The 11,852-nt window shown below is 39.6% G+C and overlaps 1 pseudogene; it reads right to left on the bottom strand.

Moving 5' to 3' along the window:
* Positions 1-221: 221 nt before the first annotated feature.
* Positions 222-3,645, bottom strand: LOC147442213 (uncharacterized; annotated as a pseudogene).
* Positions 3,646-11,852: the final 8,207 nt, after the last annotated feature.

Genomic DNA, 11,852 nt, shown 5'->3' with positions numbered 1-11,852 from the left:
AATATATGGTAAAATCGACAATATTGGCCACATATTTATTTTTCTAAAACAACTTCTCTACAAAACAACAAAGTGATCAGAGAAAAGTAGTAACATTACAACACGTAGTTGTTCTGAGCGTTCTATGTATACACGTAATTGTTCTAAGTTTTCTATGTACATTCTTTTATTTTAGAAGACAGTCTTTGTCAGCTGTATTTATTTACAATGTATATCTTTTTCTATCGGATTTTATCTATGTGTAAAGTGAAGGCACTTTGTCTTTCTCTCCCAATTCGAGAGGCTGAAGCAAGTATCTCTCTCGCAGTAATGACACTTTTAATGTAGACATTGCAAATAGACTTTCATAAATGTAGTACATCATCAACTAAACTTCCGGTAAGCTACATATGCACAATTTTCTTTTCTCACATTTTGATCTTCACCTGGAGCTTTGGAATTTGAACTACTTTTGTAAAGCTTTCACATGTGACGTAGTACAAACTTTCTGTAGTCTTTTGTATTTTATTAGACTGGCAATTTTTACAAGCAGGCTCGATGAGAACACTATTTATGTTCGTAAATTGCAAGATGCCAGTAATCTGCAAGTAGTGCGTCATGTCAAAGCAGTTGTAATATTTCTCTTATACATTATTTTAAGCTTGCGCACACCTCTTGACCGTATCCAAGGTCCTCTGTTTGCTTATTGTAAGTCTGAAGTAATCCATGACAAAGCCAGTTGCTTTGAACTGGTAGTAAGATAGTCAGATCTAGAATAGATAGAGCATCTCCTTTTCCATAGAAAGACCGATATTTCTTGTGCACGCATAGCTGTTGTTCCATTCTCAATCTCTCTCACAATGTTTTTGCAGTTTTCTTTTTAGTCATTCACAAATGAAAACTACAGAAATCAAAGTTTGTGAGTTACAATATAGAAGATTGATTTCAATCAATGTTTAAATGAGGCTTACATTTTCACGATCACTGTCATCAGGTCCATCTGCAACTAAAAGCTTTCCACGGATGGAGGAAGTTCCAACTTCAATGTTGTCACATTTGATGACGACAAATGCAATAGTTCCCAGATAGTTCTTCAGGTGAGGACTTGTTGCTTCATTCAAAAAAGCTCCGATTTTAATCTCAAGGTAGAAGCTCAAGTTGGCGGAAAAAGGCATACCAGTAGTAATAACTGATGAGCCATCTAAATACAAAGAAAGGGATGCTCTACCTCCATCCTTGCTATTCTTTTGTCTCACAAAAGCACTCTCTATGCGTACAAATTTACCACCTTTCAGCTTGTTGAGGAAAAAGATTTATGAGCGAAGCTCTTGTAACAACTATGATGGTGTTTAAATTGTGTGAATCTACAATGACCACTTTGAAATATTTATTGTTAAATGCATCATTAATATTGTGTGTACCGTAGTTATTTAACACATATCCTTCTATAGCAAATCGAGATGTCACATTACAAAGATACAAAATGAAGCAACGAAAGTGAGGTTCCTGCTTGCGGGCTTGTTTGATACGCGATCATTTCATCATCATCGTTGTTATTATCTTCAAGGTTGATCACATCAATGTTTTTAGGCATGGAGATCAAATTTTCAAGTAGATATTGTGTGTCGTGTGCATGCTTGACATCTTGATTTGTTGCATTGTTATATGGGGCTTTTGAACCACTAGATCGATGAACGCTTCGTGCACTTGTTAAGAAGTATGCATTTTATGTTGCATTTCAATAAAATTTAATTGCGCAAATGCAATGCACAAATAATGATGCTAATTCTGAGACTGTTCTTTGTTCTTTGGAAAGCATTATTCAACAATGAAAGCATGTTCATTTTCTACAGCTCTTTTTTCGGCCCTTGGCAGGGGAGCTCACAAATGTTTCACTAAGCTCGGTTGGAGCGCTGCGATGCGCATTTTTCTTTGACTGGAACATCACTACATTGTGCTTGATTTTTTTTGCTTGGTTCTACAAAATAATCAAAAACTCAAAGCTCACTATATATAGTATTATAGCAATAAGATTTTATTTGCTATTAAAAGCAACAAAAGATGGTACTATCAATGTGACCATTTTTCTGTGTTGTAAGAACGGAAAGCCATATTGAAAGCTATATGTTAGTGCTCTATAATATAACCATTAAAGTGAGATAATTAAAAGAGAACATGGCAAAGAAGGTAGCATAGTGAGCATCTTGTGAAATAGGAATAGTAAATTGTGTCAATTACAAGCAAAATTTATTTTAAGCTTTGAAACATTTTCAAAATACAAGGCATTGAGGGAAGGGGAGAGAGAGAGAGAGAGAGAGAGAGAGAGAGAGAGAGAGAGAGAGAGAGAGAGAGCGAGAGAGAGAGAGAGAGAGGTGTTTGATGATTGAAGATGATAAAATTACATCTCTAAGTAATGATGTCGTCTTGTGAATCTTATTTTCAGACATAAGAAAGCTCTAGCTATGAGACTAACATTCATTTTTATAATATGTCAAATTTTTTAAAAAAACATCTCACTTGTCAAGTAGAGTAAACTGTGTAAATTTCAAATGATTAAATACTTCTTGAATTGTATTAAAGTGTGTCAAACGAGCTTTTGTTCCCTGTATATAAAAAGAGCAAGACATAGTTATGTTGTTTCTACATTAATATCATGACACACTTAATATCGAAGAACAAAGAAGCTCCATGATTTGGGAATCCAGGAAGCAAAAAAAGAGGAGAAACCAATATCATTGAAAAAATTTTAAAGGACGAGAAAACCATGTACATATATATATATATATATATATATATATATATATATATATATATATATATATATATATATATATATATATATATATATATATATATATATATATATATACACAAAATCTTATTTAATGCTTGAAAAGATATTGGCTTAAACGAGATGTGGTGAGATTTCATAAATAGGTCGTGAGCACTTCTCATATTTCAAATCAAGCTTATGTAATCTCTCTAAAAGATCCATTGTTGTTTTTCTATCTTCTGGTACAATACACTTATATTCTGTCATCCACTCTTTAATGACTCCAGTGTCGGTTTCTAAATGTCCATTCCATTTGATTTTGTAGAAGTGTCTAAACTCATCACAGAAGATTGTGAAAATTTATATCAACCAAGCGAAAGTGTACATATCAGTCACTTTAGTCGAAGGATAGGGAGAAGCAATATCCAGTAGCTCTATAGCTCTCCATGCTCTTGCCTCGTGATCTTATTTTATTGCAATATTTGTAGGCCTATGTTCGATCCCATCTTTTTCTTTCCTTTTTTCGTGTCTTCTCTCTCATCTGATGAATCAGGTTTCAGCATGCCCGCAAAAGTTCCATAAGAGCTCGGCAGGCTTTGCATGATGGTCCCAAGATTTCCTCCATTAAAGAAGGGGAACAAAAACCACCATGGCTCTTTGTGAGTATGACCACGAGCTCGAACTATTCTTGGATGTGCCAAATCAATCGATGCTTCATGAGGAAAAGATTTTTGTATTCTTGCACGAGTTCCAGTAAATTGTTTAGCACAATATGTAATGGATGCTGGAAAGTACGAGACACCTTGAACATTACATTCAAAAATCTCTCCATATGATCCCTTTTCAAGCCTCTTGCCTAGCATCAGAGCCTCAACAAGCACTCGAATCGTCATGCTACATGATGTATCATATACAGTACACAATAAATGGTAGCTTCTCTAGTAGCAGTCTCTTCTAATATGTGTACATTTGTAGATGCTCCTTCATCGCTTTTTTCTGTTGTAGTTAGCATCGTCTTCTGCATTCTCTTGCTCACGTAGAATTGGCTATCTACTGATTTTGCTGGCTTGGACTTTTCTTTGTCTACTCTCCATCTGTCATAGAAGTGATTAATTTTCATTGTATCCATCTATGTTGGAAGTTCTTGCCAAGGTCACGGGCACACTTGGGTAGATTGCCATTTATACTAAGCAAAAAATGCTTTATGCTTTCTCCGTCAGTGCCTAGGAATTGTTTTTTTGTTTATCTGACAATCTCTTGCACAAGGTTGTAAAGTTTTACTTCACTCACAACAATTGCATATATATGTCTTGTAGACAGTGACGATACCATCATCAGAATTTGACGTCGAACTCTTTTCTTTACATCTGAATTGATAATCTTGGTCAACGTCTTTTGTCGCAAACTTGTATAACAATGAGCACGTGAGTTTATATCTGTGTTTTTTTTTAAAAATGCGTTTGTTACAACAAATCAAATCCTCATGTCAAACCGTAATCGTGGATCATACAAATAATTGTATATGCAATCATGACTTAGTGTGAATCTATAATTTGTAGGCTTGATGGTGGCGAGCGCAAGCCAGAAGAACGATCTTCTATCAAAATCTTGTTTATTTATAAAGGCACAAATTCAATGATGGCAGATGTTATCTAAGTGGCATCTTTCTGTCAAAGTTTCTTTGAAAGATAGTGTCGGAAGATGGTCAATGTAGTAAAGTAAACTTGTTGTACAAATTTAATGATGGCAGATAGAGCAAAAATGATGACAGTCCAATAAAGTTTCTTCAAGCAGTGGTCCATGCAAAAAAAGAACATTAGGTGAAATTTGGACTCACAAAGGGGCCCTTTAAGGAGTTTGAATTTACCTCTCTCTACCAAAACGGACGCATGGATAAGTTTTTGTAAACAAACTCCAAAGTTGGTGGAGGTTTGACAGTTACAATATCCTCTTCAAGCTCTATCTACTGATATATAGCACACCATGAGATTCCTCATATTTTAGAAGATTCTTTTTTTGATTCACATATGATGTGACAACTCTATCGAAATCTAAGTGAATCAAAAAAAGAATCTTCTAAAATATGAGGAATCTTACGGTGTGCTATATATCAATAGATAGAGCTTAAAGAGTACATTCTAACTGTCAAACCTCTGCCATCTTTGGGTTTTGTTTGCAAACATTTATCCATGCACCCATTTTGGTAGAGAGAGATAAAGTCAAACTCCTTAAAGGGCCCCTTTGTGATCCGATATGTGGATGAAGCTACTGTGGTTCTAACTCAAGCAAACAAGTTTATTCTTGGATTTGAAAACGGTAGACTAAACCGAGGAAACGGTCATTTGACGAAGCCTTCCCAAAAGATTATCAAGGTAGCATAATAGATTCACCATACAAATACAAGGACGACAGATATAGCCGAAGTAACGACTGTTTGTCGAAGTATCTTTGAATGATGAGTCGATGACTTCAACCGCTCATTGGTTCAAACAACACCAAACCCAATCGAGTCAATGATTGTCTGTCGAGGACTCCCCAAAAGATCGATCAACAAAGCATAAGGAAATGGATACTTTTGGATCCAGGGAATAATAAACTGAATCGAGGTAACGGTCCTTTGTAAATCGATCATTGGTTTGAGCAATGAGAAACTCAATCGAGCAGCCGAAGTGACGACTCTCTATCAAAGTTCTTTTGGAAGATAGGAAAGAGACAATCGCTTCCCGATTCAAAGAATGGTAGACAAAATCAAGACAACGCTTGTCAAAGTCTCTCCAGAACATAATCAACATAGCATAATATAACCTCACCGCACGATAGATATAGCCAAAGTGGCGACTGTCTGTGAAAGTATCTTCGAAAGATAAGCTAATGAAAAAAAAGAGGCTCCTCCTGTCGATGAAGCCACGGTGATTCCAAATGAAGCAATAACCTTTATTCTTGGATTTAAAAAATGGTAGATAAAACCGAGGCAACAGTCATCTATCGAAGTCTTCCCAAAGAATTATCAAGATAGCAAAATAGACTCATCATACAAATTGAAGGAAGACATATATAATCAAAGTAATGACTATTTGTCGAAGTGTCTTCAGATGATGAGTCAATGAATGCAATCACTCATTGGTTGGAACAATGAAAAACCCAATCAAATCAACGATTATCTGGTGAAGACTCCCAAAAGAGCAATCAACAAAGTGGAAGAAAATGGATACTTCTGGATTCAGGGGACGACAGACTCAATCAAGGTGACAATCATCTGCCAAAGCCTTCTCACAAGATAATCAGTATAATAAAATAAATTCACAATGTAGATTTAATGATGGTAGATATAGCCAAAATAACGACTGTCTGTCAAAAATTTTATCGAGGATGCATGAACGCAGAAGAGAAGAGACTGACTACGCAGATGAAACCACGACAATTTAAACCAAAATGAGATTCAATTTTTAAAGACTCTTGGAAAAGCAAGGAAGAGAAGCAAAAGACAAGCCAAGCATAAAAATAAATCAGCAGATTCTATGAAGAGGCCAAGTGTATGAATGAAATCTTTCCAAGAGTTGGTTAATGCAGTAAAAATAAGTTTGTTATACGGATTCAATGATAACAAATATAGCCGAAGTGACAACTGTCTATCAGATGTTTTTTGAAAGATAGCAAAGAAATAATGGCTTCCCGATTCAAAGAACGACATGCAAATTCAAGATAACGCTTACTTGTCAAAGTCTTTCTAGAAGATAGTTAGCATAGCATATTATAACCTCACCACACAACAGTTGTAGTTGTAGTGACAACTGTCTATTGCACTCTCTTTGAAATTTGACGTAATGCAAAAAAAGAGGCTCGTCGTGTCGATGAAGCCACGGTGGCTCCAACTGAAGCAAGAACCTTTACTTATGGGTTTGAAAAACGGCAAATAAAATCGAGGCAACGGTCATCTGTCGAGGTCTTCCCAAAGAATTATCAAGATAGCAAAATAGACTCAGCATACAGATTCAAGGACGACAAATATAGTCAAAGTAATGATTGTTTGTTGAACTGTCTTCCGATGATGAGTCAATGGATGCAAGTGCTCATTGGTTTGAAGAACGACAGACCCAATAAAATCAACAATTATCTGGCAAAGACTCCCTAAAAAATCGATCAACAAAGTGGAAGGAAATGGATACTTTTGGATTCAGGGAACGACAGACTGAATTGAGGTAAAAATTCTCTATCAAAGCCTTCCCACAGGATAATCAATGCAGTAAAAAAGTCTCACAATTAGATTTGACGATGGCATATATAGCCGAAATAACGAGTGTCAGTCATAATTTCTCTAGAGGATGAATGAACGTAGAAGAAGAAAGACTGACTGTGCAGATGCAACCACGATGGTTTAAATCAAAACGCTATTCATTTTTTAAAGACTCTTCAAAAAGCAAGGGGAAAAAACAAAAGGCAACCCAAGCATACAGATGAATCAGTATAGTCTATCAAGGTGAGCGTTTCTTGGATTTGACGATGATAAACTTACCTGGATTAGTAATTATCTGTTGAAGTTTCCCTGAAAGTTGGATGAGTGAAGTGGAAGACTTAATCACCTTCAATATATATGTCTTCTTCTCCCTTATGCTGAAAGACATCTCCCATAAAACTCTATTTCTTAATCAATGCCTACATTATTCAAGTTAACAAATGCTCAAACCATAACTCAATTATATACCACATCAATATTTGCATACACCAGAAAGACATCTTTGGAACAAAAAACTAAAGTCCATTTAAAGTCGGAAGCACAAGAATATTTTGCATGTAGTAATGTTAAAAAATCTAGTTTGTTTGTACGACAGTAGTACATCTTAAAACAGCATATCATGTTTAACTTGAAAGTCAATTGAGTAATGTTGTCATCCTGTAAATGTACAAAGCTTTCAATTTTTTTTCCCGTCTTAAAGCCATCACAGAAGGCAATCATCATATATGTCCAATCAACCTGTAACTCATGAATTTTAGTTTCTCACAAGTATTTTGAGGAAAGCAAGCAAGTCTTCATGAAAACTAGAAATGACAAATTTTGTGAAAAAAATAGATCTATCTATAATGAGCATGTCACAAATGCAATATTAGCTAAGTCCAAAATAATAGAACTAGTCAAATCACACAAAAATTTGTCGATCAGGGAAACAATTCACACCAAATTAAATCTCTCATGATTTCATAACAATACACACAGTCAATCAGACATTTGTGAAGAGTTATAAAATGCCACAACCAAAAGAACGGTCTAGAAAGTCATGTCTGTTTTGTGTTGATTAACTACATATACACTTTTCACTCTCCCTCCCTCTCTCTCTCTCTCTCTCTCTCTCTCTCTCTCTCTCTCTCTCTCTCTCTCTCTCTCTCTCTCTCTCTCTCTCTCTCTCTTTCTCTCTCTCTCTCTCTCTCTCTCTCTCTCTCTCTCTCTCTCTATTTGTGTCTTGTGCATTCAAAAAAGACCACTCTTTGTACCATATGCATTCTCATAATTACAAGTTTCTCTTAGCTAATAGCAATATTGGAGCATGAAGGCACTCCATCACTCCTCAGTGAGACAATATCTTGTTGGGTTGTTCTCACATGTTGATTTTGAGCTTACCAAGAGATTGTAAGACATTAGATCTTTTAAGAGTGCCAAAACATTCTCTCCTCTATGCACTTGTGGTACTCAGCACTCTGTTTGGACATGTTTGAGTTTCCTTTTTGAGGGTATGGCCTTTGTCTTCATGAGACACTCAATTCCAAAGCACATTGTTTTCGAATTTGTCTAGATGAACCTAAAGAAAGTTGTTGATTTGATCTCGAGAAGCTTATCACATCCGAAGAGTCAACTAGGTAGCCGAATCCCAGAGAGACTCAAAGTTTCTAATTGCACAAGCGTTTACAAAAGAAAGACAAAAGTAGAAGAATATTCATTTTTTGTTGTGTTTTGATACGGTATCACACTTAACACTAGGTTGGTAACCTAACAGGACATAAAAGTGTCCTTTCAGGGTTTTGAAAAAAACCTCCAAAACCATAGTAGATCCACTCATTTTGTAAAATACTTTCATGAGGTTATAGTTCAAGGCCTAATACACATGTAAAAAATAAGAAACTTGTAAAATTTCTCATCTTTTGGTCACACCAAGCCTCCAAAGTTGATGGACCAGTACATTTTCATCAAAACAGTCATTTCTTACGTTTTGTTGCATAAAACTAAGATTAGGGATTTTTGTAGGACTTGAGATAAATTCCCTAGTTAACTTCAATGGGTTGGTGATCAGAACATATGATTGCTTCTCACTCACTATTTTTTGTTTTGCCAAAAGAAATAGGTACAAAAAAGTTGAATTTTTACCATTCAGCAAACCTATCATCAAAGTTTCTATAGCCACGCTCGATACAAATAATATATGCATGTTTTCTTAGTTCCCTATTGTCCTTTAGGTTCATAAGGAGCCATGGAGCATGTCAAAAGAATAATACATCTCTTACCAAGGGGAATCTTGGGGACACAGATGAAGTGTTAAATACAACAAACATGAAAAAACTGGGTTCAACATTATGAGTTGTAGAATCCCATAGAAACTATTCAATATCTAGCCAAATTGGATCCTTATGACTAGATATGGCTACTACCTACAAAATGCATGTAGTTGTCACAAGAAACTAACAATATTGGAAAAGCTATACTTGATATACTAGAATGTTTCGTTTTCTTCTATAATTGAAAAAATCAACCATCGTTGTCTACTATGCAAAATAGGGTATTAGGTGCCCCAAAACTCAAGGAATATTAGCTTTATGTTACAATATGCGACATAGAAAATCAAAAGTGCATTTGGATATCGTGAAAGCCACCAAAAAAATCATAGAAGAGCTAAAATTGGCTAAAAAATAGGATTTGATAATTTTTGCAATTTGGTCATAACTTACAACTTTAACATTTATTTCTCCCTAGAAGCATCAGGACATGTTGAGGACTACTAAAGATAGTTGTCTAGCATTATAGACCTCACAAACATGAATTCTAGAGTGGTATAGTTGCAAAAAGTTGAAAAAAGCCAAAAATAGGACCCGTTTTTTCACACAGTTTAGGTTGTGAAATGTTGTGCAAGGACAAGGTTAAAGATGGAATTGATATTCCAAAAAAATGTTGAGTTTTTTTCAGCTCATGAGACAACAAATTCTTGACGGTGCTCGTTGCTGCTCCTGCGTGTTCCCCTCCCCCCCCCCCCCCCCCCCCCGCCTGCTCCTGCTCCCCCGCGCCATAGCCCCCCCTTCGCCCTCTCCCTCGCGCTGCCCCTGTTGCGCGCTGTCTGTCCACACGCGCTGCTGAGCTTACACCCAGCCTGCGCGCAGCCCAGCCAGAGTGCAGCCCCGCCCGCTGCCCCCCCTGTTGTTCGTTGGCCGCTGCCTCGCCGCTCCAGCCCCTTATCCCCACGCCCCCCCCCCCCCCCCCCCCCCCCCCTCCTCCGAAGGCCTCGTTTGAATTGCCTGGCAGTGGATTCTCAGTTGGTTTCTCCTTGCCGAGCTCTCAAGCGTTGGCCTTCTCATCCGCCCTTCTCGTTCAGAGCAGCAGACACTAATGGAGGCTCATGCTCCACCTCAGAGGGACTCCTCCGAAGCCCCCTCGCCCGACACGGCTGAGCCCACCATTCGACTTGCTCTCTCACCGACAGAGCAAGCGATCCTAGCCGATGAGGTAGAGCGTCTGCAGGCGACCTCGGTCATTTTCAAGATTCTCGGCACCCGACCCAGCAGAGGAGAGCTGCGTGACCTTCTCCATGCCTGCCTTCTCGTAGAGGTGGGCAAGATTTTGGATGTCCAGATCCTCGGACGGGGGTACTACCAGATCGAGTTCGAGACTTCCGAGATGGCCTCCAAGGTCATAGCTATGAGTCCACTGCCTATCCGAGCATCACGCGCCCACTTTCGACAGTGGCGACACGGTTTTGACCCGACATTGGATGTGCTCGTAGAGGAGGCAGACATCCCCATCTCAGTCTGTTTTCCGGGTTTACGGAGGGAGTACCTTCCACTGCTCTCCAGGATTGGCTCCGCCATCGGGACTGTTCTGGAGACACCTCGTATGGCAGCATCAGTAGCTGCCAAGGCGAACGACATCCCTTCAGTTCGAGTTTTGGTCAGAGATACCCACAGGCTCCCGAAGGTCATCCTTTTGCCTCGGGTGAGTGGGGTTTGGTTTAGGCAGAGTGTGGAGTACTCGGGTCTCCCGAACCAGTGCTTCATTTGCAGAGAGATGGGCCACCTAGCGAAGGCCTGTCCACGGAGGAGACCACGACCTGCACCTTAGCCTCAGCTGCAGCCTCAGCCAGCGACACAACACACAGATTCTGAGACACCCTCCGAGCCTGGGGCTCGAGCGGAGGAGGGGTGGCAGCAGCCCCGTGGCCGTCGACGCCAGGGGCCACAGCGACAGCCTGGCACTCAGAGTGGCCCTCAGGTGCCTACTCAGCAGCAGTGGGTTCCCACGGGGAACCGCTTTGGTCCTCTTGAGCAGGAGGAGCCTCCTACGCCAGCCTTCTCTTCCGTTTCACCCTCGCCAGCCCCTCCACCTTCAGATTTCCCCTCTTCCTCCTCATCCCCTCCCCCGCCCTTTGCTCCCGCCCACTCCCCACCTCGCCCCCCTGTCTCTGTCGTCCCGCCCCGCTTCTCTTCTCCTCCGCCCCCCCCATCTCCTTCTCCCCCTCCTCCTGCTTCAGTACCACAATCGACTCAGGAGACTCTTCCCTCGCCGGCGGCTAGGAGATCTCTTGGCAGCGCTTTTGCCACCAGTCGCCTAGCGAGAGAGGGTCAGCCCTTCTTGCAGCCCCCTTTGCAGATTCAGACATCTTCCCTTGCAGCTATCCCTCGTGGTCTGACGAGAATTGACCTCCGGCGCCGCTGGGACTTCTTCGATTACAGATTCACTCGCTTTCTTGCCACCAGTCGCCTAGCGAGAGAGGGTCAGCCCTTCTTGCAGCCCCCTTTGCAGATTCAGACATCTTCCCTTGTAGCTATCCCTCGTGGTCTGACGAGAATTGACCTCCGGCGCCGCTGGGACATCTTCGATTACAGATTCACTCGCTTTCTTGGCGAT

This window comes from Adiantum capillus-veneris, chromosome 14, assembly GCF_014529385.1.
Source record: "Adiantum capillus-veneris isolate H3 chromosome 14, ASM1452938v2, whole genome shotgun sequence".
NCBI lineage: Eukaryota > Viridiplantae > Streptophyta > Polypodiopsida > Polypodiales > Pteridaceae > Adiantum > Adiantum capillus-veneris.
Note: the sequence above shows the minus strand (reverse complement) of the source record. Positions and strands in the feature narration are given on the sequence as shown.